General features: G+C 41.6%; 1 long non-coding RNA gene across 13 annotated transcripts; it reads right to left on the reverse strand.

Moving 5' to 3' along the window:
• Positions 1–235: 235 nt before the first annotated feature.
• On the reverse strand, positions 236–6,036 carry LOC127333896 (uncharacterized). Of its 13 annotated transcripts, none has more exons than XR_011752059.1 (11): positions 5,619–6,034; positions 5,405–5,509; positions 5,020–5,114; positions 4,861–4,928; positions 4,679–4,783; positions 3,799–4,013; positions 3,601–3,708; positions 2,965–3,480; positions 2,782–2,878; positions 2,462–2,579; positions 237–2,368 (listed from the first exon to the last, which is right to left on the reverse strand). It is a non-coding gene; the product is annotated as an uncharacterized lncRNA (long non-coding RNA). The 13 variants fall into 13 exon arrangements; XR_011752064.1 differs by having other exon boundaries at positions 237–2,579; positions 2,742–2,878; positions 2,965–3,103; positions 3,327–3,480; positions 5,619–6,033; XR_011752061.1 differs by having other exon boundaries at positions 237–2,579; positions 2,742–2,878; positions 2,965–3,220; positions 3,327–3,480; positions 5,619–6,033.
• Positions 6,037–8,576: the final 2,540 nt, after the last annotated feature.

The raw sequence follows: 8,576 nt of genomic DNA on the forward strand, positions 1-8,576 counted from the left end.
AGCTCGTAATCTCAGTTATTGAAAGCGATTAGGAGCAGCAAACGGGCCAATATTTTGCACTGATAAACATCTTGTAAACTTATAGTATAAGAGAACAAGCACTCTTAGCAATACATGTGCATCACAAATACATGAGTGGGAGTAGTGTTTTGGCTCCCTCTATTTTGAAATGCATGTTACATATATTTTGAATTTTAAAAAATTGAAACGAAAAATTCGCAAGTACATCTTGATACGCGTTAACAAAGTCATTTCATGAAAAATCAATTTTTCATGTGGCCCTTTTTATATAGACCATACAAAATATTGGTTACTCACGAAACTTGACGAATGCACATATATTATGGAGATGTACATGTAGAATTTTTTGTTAATTTTTTTTGACATTTCAAAATAACAAACAATAGATATAGAACGGAAAGTGTTGTCATATAGGTCAGATGTGATAGTTACAAAAAGAGGTAGCAGAAGTACATGCACAAAATATAAGGTGCACAATGTAAAGGTGGGCGGTTCTTTGGAAAACACGTATTATGGCTTATGCAATATTCTCACGAATTATCCATTGCATACTATAAAACCACATGACATTATGTATGCAAAAAGGCATGTTCACAACATACTTATGATTTATAAACCGGTAGGTTGCACCTATCAGCAGTAAATAGTGCATCACCAGAAATAGTTCAGCAACTAAATACTAACACAATTATTAGAGTATATGTAACCAAGGACAATATAATGTGTCGCTAACAGAATCAGATCTCTAACTGTGCATGCCTTGATCGGTAATCTAAGGATTGACATTGCTATGGGCTTCCATGCATGACATCAAATCCATTTTTATCTTGTCAAGTATAGCTTTTGTGGATCATGCATAGAAGTTGGAGAGACTAATCTTCACCCAACATTGGCCGGACTTTACATATCTGAAAAACAAAAATTGCATGCACTATCCAAAAACAGGCTAGCGAAAGGGTAAACTGAAATGAGAGCTTGCAATTGTTAAAAGAAGATTCTTGAATGCATGAATGCCAAGATTAAAGTAAAGAAACTTAATAGGGAATCATATGATATATCATCGATATATGAGTACTTTTATGAATTTTATCAGAAAAAGTTTCGAACATATATACTGACATTAAAAGATGAATTTTAGATGTGCAAAATTAAAATGAGAAAAAGTGGACCGAAAACAGACACTCCTAAGCGTGGCACACACGACTCACCATTGTGGGGTTCCCTAATGACAATGCTACCAGGTGTGCAAGGCCTAACAAAATGTCAAATTGGCTCCAACAATTTGGTGTCTTTTGGACTGAATATTAGTGCCCACTTGGAATACTGAACTGCACACTCCCGGTTCTTTATACGTTTGCTACTGACCAACAATGCACAGTTTTCTTGCAGTTCAACAGCACCCAACGGACAATTCAACTTTTAATGCATCTATCTCACACAACGCAGGTTCATGCAGATTTGCTTTTTTACATACATACGTGACATTACCCCACATAATGACACCAGCAATGATAGCAGGACATTGCTTATACCTGGCAAAAAAATACTACAATGGCTGATCTCTACAGAGTTCTAAACGACAACACAAGAGGTGGTGACCATATCGATGGGTTTGGGGTAAAGAAAATACCCACATAGACACAAAATCTTTCTCTGGTTAGTCTATTAGGGGCAACTCAACGCTAGGGACAACATGGTCTCCAACGCTTGGTGTTCAGACAATGGTTGGCCCAGCAGTGGAATTGATCCATCATCTAGGTCTTCGCTGCAAATATTCTAGCTGGCTGTGAGACAAGGTTGGCCTAACAGAGCAAGCAGCTGCTTCTAGCATAATTACCAAATTGGCAGGCGAGTCACAACGCGAACTCTGAAACTTGTTTCATCTACCTCTCGGCTTGCTTGCTGGGACCTTGGAAGCTAAGAAACGACACGGCATTTAACAACAAGCTTAGAACTCACCTTCTAGATTCCCTGGTTGATATAAACCTACAAAGCTAAGAAACGACATGGCATTTAACAGCAATTCCCTGGTTGCGTCCGAGTTCTAGATTCCCCTTACCCTCTCTCTATTCTATAGTCTTGTAACCATAAGGCAGAGGTGTCCTCTACCTTCTTTCATGTTCTAAAAAAAGTAACGTCAGAAGCACCTATATAACAAACTTTCAGTCAAAAATGAAAAAAATAAAGAAAATGAGAACTAAATTCATGGTTGATATAAACCTACAAAGAGACAATTTTTTTGGTAAGGTCTATAAGAGAATATAATGCTTCAGATAGGGCAAATTCTTTTTGCCGGTCACCTACATGTCGTTTTATGAGAGTGACTACCTGATCATTGCCTCCCTACCTAAGATGACAAACAAACTCTTACACAGGGAAATGCCTTTGGTACCGTGTAAGGGTATGGATACATCAATAGAAACGTAGCAGATGAATTTACCTGAAAGACATCAATACAGTAAATTCTTCTGAATGATGGGTTGGCTGCGTAAGTACCTAAGACCAGGTTGTTTGATAATTGAAGAAGATCTTGTAGCAACACATATGTCAGGGGAAACCTAGTTGAGAAATGATATGAATGTCATAAACAAATAGCCAAGGAGAAATACCAGTGAGATGAAAGCATGCATTTTTTCTTTCAAAAGATGACAAGGTAAACATATTTAAACAACTCGGGAGATTACAGAGTTCGATGATCTAAAAAGATAGATGTGCCTGACATTGAAGTGTAGCCAGCTAAACAGGCTGGAGGTAGAGAACCTGGTCTTGTCACACGGTATCTCTAGAGGTTGCTCATCCTGGATATAGTAGGTAGTAGTGGAGTGTTGCATCTCTTCCTTTGTAAAAAGGACAACAACTGTAAAAGAAGCGTTCATATGAATATTTAGACAACAGGTTATGTGGCCGAAATCTAAATATAGAATTCATTCATAAAAGTATTACCTTGTTCGCCAACTTCGCAAATGACTGCAAAAGATATAAAACTAATATCCGTTATAGATTGTGCCCCAACTTCCCAAATAAAGGCTACTGAATTCCTCCACCCCCACCCGGAAGTTGAGTTCAGGAGAAAAAGCTATTCCTGAAACAGGTTGGCATTCTCTCAACTTAATTGTAGCTGTATATTCTTATTTTTTAAACAATGAGCCATCTATGATGATGAAGAAGTAGGAGTTGAAACTTGAGAGTACATATGGCCCTGAAATGATGAACATCGACATCGACCAAATCAAACATCGACCGAATTTTGTATGTTCTCTTGACTGTAACAGAGGACATGCGAACAGTATGCAATTTCTCTCAACCTATTGCGGCAAGTAGCGCTTGAGTCCATGAACTTTGGATAGATCCGCAGGCAAGTCCACCCAGCTATTCACACACAGAATTACAACTCTCTCAGTTTCATCACCAATCTAAGTCCATCAAAATAATAAAGGGAACGCGGTAGCATGTCCATGGCTGGGCATAATAAAAGAAACAGAAAAAACACAGTAAAACTCAGGGTATGATACGTATATATAATTAACATAAGCAGAAAAACTTTTTCTTCAATACATATGTATACGAGGGAAACAATACCTTATCGTGCTATTTATCAAAACTCCAGTTAAGTTCCACTGTGCTATTTACTTGACCTTCGTCCCTATGCATACTTTCTGCATTTTTATGTCCACACAAGTGAGTTGCCTGCACATGAGAAGCATTAATACTTTCCAACAAACAACATGAAAACTCAATCAAGGAAAATTAGCTAGAGCTAGCAAGGCAAGGGCGTACCGAAAAAGCAGCGGAGGCGCAACCTCTACACGGTTGAGCAAGGCACGGGCGTAGCAAAAATCTTGTGGTATGACCTCCTCGTGGCCGGGCATGATATTAAAGTGTGAGGGTCGAGCAAATGATGGAGTAGGGAGTAGTGGCTTGGGAGACGACGACGACCGGCCCAACTCCTCCACCGCCGTCTTCATCACCAACGTCTCGCTGCCTAATATGCACTGCATTTTACATAACCAAAAGAATCATGAAGAATGAAAATGAATAAAAATGCAGATAAAGAATCAACCGTTTGTTTCGGAACTTACAAAACATATAGTTGTGTTTTGTGAATCAACCATTTGTTGTTTATGCATGGCATTCATGCAGCATAATTAAGTAATGTCAAAAATGGCAATAGAATATCCAACAAGGAAAGACAGAAGAAACTGATGTACACTAATAAACTACGAGGATACAAGATCTGGCTCCCAATTCGCACTATTCCTGAGTTGAAGTCATGTGCACACATAGTAAAACTAAAATACAGGAATGCACAAATAAACGTTGGGTGTGTAAACCGGGGATAAATGGAAGGCATAATATATTAAGCTATTTTAGCCTAAAGCAATAGCAACAACAGATTAATTGTGAAATGTAAACAGAGACCCAAAGTTTGGCATGAATTCCGACACGGTGGTGTCGATCACATCAAAAAAAAATACGCTTGCAACTACAGCTGGTGAACCAGTACCAAACTAAACCATCGTAGTTGCCAAAAATATCACATTTTTCTAGCCATACAAAAAACAACTGGATGTACACTATAAGAGAAACCAAAGGAAGCATTTGTTTGGTCCATATAAGAGACGACAATAAGCTGGAAAATAAATTTAGGAGGTGAAACCTTTGCACAGATGAGCAGAAACGCAAAGCTTGTCGCTCCCGCCTCTTATCCAGCAAGCCACCAACATCTTACCGCCTTATACATTTATCTGCGGGATAAAAAAGGCTGAAAGTTCTAATATCTTAGCGTCTTGTTTTTCAAGCGTAAAATCAATTAGCATTGACATAGGTAGCTGCACTTACAGTTTGCTCCCCCAAATCCCTGCCCTGCCAATTTCACTCCATCGAGTAGCAACTTCTGCAGGTTTCTTCTTCACGAATCCGGTGTATCAATCAATTATGTTAGCAGCTCGCTTTCGCTAAAATTTCAAAAAAATGAACAGTGGAAAAGATAGACATTACATGTGTAACTGCACTGACAGTTAGCTACCCCAAATCCTTGCCCAGCCCGTATCCTCCTCCCTTTCCAATATTGGTAGTTGAGCACTTTTTAAGACCTACAATCAGCAATGCCCAAAGAACACATGTTTCTTTCTTAGGAAAATGGAGTAACACTGCATTCATCAACAATTGTGTGGGCTAAAAGGGGAGTAACAAGCTCTCGCCTTTCTTTGTCCAACAGACATAATAATACACAAACAGATAAACACATGAACAGCTAGCTATGCATTACGGTCCAAACAAAATAAAAAATCATAGCAAACGTAATTAGAGCCTAGCCAATGCAAAAATACAACACGGTCATTGTCAGTGAAATTGGACAGAAGTATGGAACATAAGCGCATACCTTAATTGCAAAACTGCAAACAGCTAGATGGAGCATAGATATTGCATACATTAATCTTGGCTAGGATTTTCATCAAACACTTTACAGGCACAAGTAAAAACGGATCTGCACAAAGCAAGATGCGATGCTTTAGCGGCTAAATCAAACATGCAGAGTCGGCCTCCACTTTTACCTCAGACTCGAGGAGAGAGAGAGAGAGAGAGGAGAGGAAAACCGTGTAGATCTTTAGAAAAAGAAGAAGAGGGCCGGCCAGTGTGCTAACGCGGAGGAGGTCAGGTCCTTGCGCTGCTGGCCGTTGTCCTTCCGGCCAAACCGGAGCTGAGCTGGAGGCAGAACACCCTCATCGGTCTGCATCTTCCATGCCTGCTCCCCATGTCGAGCGGACGCGGCCGACGGCGGCTCACCTGAGATGGAGTGGAGGGCAGGGATTGGGGAGGAGCACGGGAGGGGATGAGATGACGAGGCGGCGCTGCTTCCGCCGGGCAGCCCTGCGACGGCGACGGCGACGAGGGATTGGGCCAGGGAGGGGCTGGAGGTTGGGCAGAAAGGGGATTGGGGAGGAGAGGCGCCACAGTCGATTGGCGGCTAGGGTTTTCTAGGGCTGGGCTTCTTCCTTTTATATGATAGAGCGAAAAATTTGCACTGTCAAGATTTGCTGTAAGAGTGATCCGACGGCCCACAAGCAAGGATCGCTGTGAGTCCCCCTATGGGGGGCATCTATTATATCTCTTAATTCTGCTGGGTGGCGCTCTCCTCGTCTATAATACTAGCGCCTTGGCTTCTTGAACCCTGCAGCAAACCGAACTATGTGTATAATAGTATAATATTACAAATGTGGTGACGTATGTAACTGGATGTAAATATGAGTACCCACAATGAATAATACCGCAAAATATTAATGTTCTAAGTAGTATAGTGTGGAGATGCTTTATTTATCACTGGCATGCTTATGGGCCCTCTGACAAACTAAGTTCTACAAACTTAGTAGTAATTTATTGATCATAGAGTTAACGACCTTATTCTGTAATAAAGATGGCCTGACAAAATATCCCAGCTATTAAATAATGGCTGGGTATTACGGAAAATTAACCAAACCTGTCATAAAGTTTTCTGCATATCAGTGAAGTACAGGTCTACGCACGTCAATGGCTTAAAAAAGTAAGAAATATAGGCTCTATTGTTTCAGTTCACAAATGCTGTGTGGGATGCTTCTCCCGATAGCATCAATTGCCCATCATGATAATGGCAGATTCTCGCGGTCTGGGTTCAAGATCAAAATACTAACGCTTTCCAATTTTCTACCCACATGTATACTGCTCTTGTTAACTATATAATTACAGGAGTTATATATATTGCGATAGAAACTAATCAAAGTTATATTTTGAAGACTGCCGGGTTAACCCACCAAACAAATATTGGAAGACTGTTTCACTGTCCAAATCGTCACTTCTTCATGTACCAGAGGGAGTATTATAAGATGCACCAGATAAACATGGACACGAGTACACGCTAGAAGAATTAGTAGATATACTTTTAGTTTTAGACACTAAGAAAACATTTGAATTATGATGCTACAATTGAAGATAAGTAATCCAAAACTCAAGCTACATGAAGTTAGTCACAAAAGAACAAACTAAATTTCTCGATCAGGGAACATGAAAGCAGAATTGTCAGGATTGTACGGTCACCTGCTAGATGTTTCCTTCAAATTCTATCATGTTCAGTTGGTCACGTGAAGACAACGACAGATCACACAGTAGTGATCCATGAGCCTATCGGCACCACACAGCAACTGACACTTGTCAAACTGAGCTTAATCGCTTTCTGCTACATCCGACCTACGCTCTTGTATTTAAAGGAAGCATTGCATATGATTTAGCAAACTAAAAAAAAAGACTAGCAGCAGAGAACTTACTGTCGTACGTATGGGGACCTCGGTCATGGCTTCTATGGCTCTGAAACCATCTCCATTTCAATTTTTCGGGAAGTCACGGCTCCAAGGCATCCAGCCTTCAACAAGATCATCATCTTTCAGAGTAATGTCCAAAAAAGCAAAGAAGATCAGTGACACAAGGGGGGCATATGATGGAAGGCGCACCAACTTGGGGGGGGTTATCGCCGATTAACCAGTCCTCGGGATCTTGCAGGCCATCGAATTTTTTGTAACTATCGGGTAGCTTAAACTCTGATAGGACCTGGGGGGGGGGGGGGGGGGGGGTTATCGCCGATTAACCAGTCCTCGGGATCTTGCAGGCCATCGAATTTTTTGTAACTATCGGGTAGCTTAAACTCTGATAGGACCTGAGTTTTACGAACTCGCCTCGTAAAGCACGGGAGTCCACACATATCCTCCTCGTCAACCTCTGGGGAGTGCCGACGTTCTCTTCTTTCTTGCCGCGCTCTGTCAACCCTTGCTTGAGTCGCTGTATCTCTTGCCCCACTTGTTCTCGCAGGGTCTTGCACCACTACGGTAGGTCGTGGACTATTTTGCCTTGCAGATCCTTTGGGAGGAGTGCTTGTACTTTCAAACGCCGTTCCCATGGCTCCATCTCCTGCCATGGCCATGTTATACAGTGCTTCTCTTGGATCTCCGGGAGGTGGCCTGGACGCCAGGATGAAAACTTGAGTCGCCATATATCCAGCTTCTGGTGTCTTTCGAATAATATTCCCCCTCGTATCTATCGTCATAAAGGACATGTCGAGGTTTTGGACTAGGTTCTCCCTCTCAGTCTCAGGTATATGCTGCAACCGAGACCTTGCCCTATTTCGAGCTGCTCTGTGACTATCTCCTCCCGAAGTGCCTGATTGTCGACTCAACTCAGCTCTTCGCCTGCTTGACTCGGAAGCCACGGCTTGCCTCCTATCCAGCTCAGCTTTCTGTTTTTCAAGGTCTCGTCTAGCACGGGCGAGTCTATATTGGTATGCTTGCAAGTCTTCAGCTGTGACGGTTACAGTCATTGGTTCTGTGCCATCAATAGCTCTTGCGACTCTGTCCCAAACTGCCTGCGGAAATTGCACCATCTGTCGTGTTCCAGGTCCGACATATTTGGTTCCCAAGCCTCGCGTAAGATCAGCGGGATCGACTTACGGGTTTCCCGCGTTATCGAAATCCTCTGATGTTTGCTCTTGTGGGCGACTTGCTTCCTCGATCGCATAGATTTGATGATATTTT

The sequence above is a fragment of the Lolium perenne genome, chromosome 2, assembly GCF_019359855.2.
Source record: "Lolium perenne isolate Kyuss_39 chromosome 2, Kyuss_2.0, whole genome shotgun sequence".
NCBI lineage: Eukaryota > Viridiplantae > Streptophyta > Magnoliopsida > Poales > Poaceae > Lolium > Lolium perenne.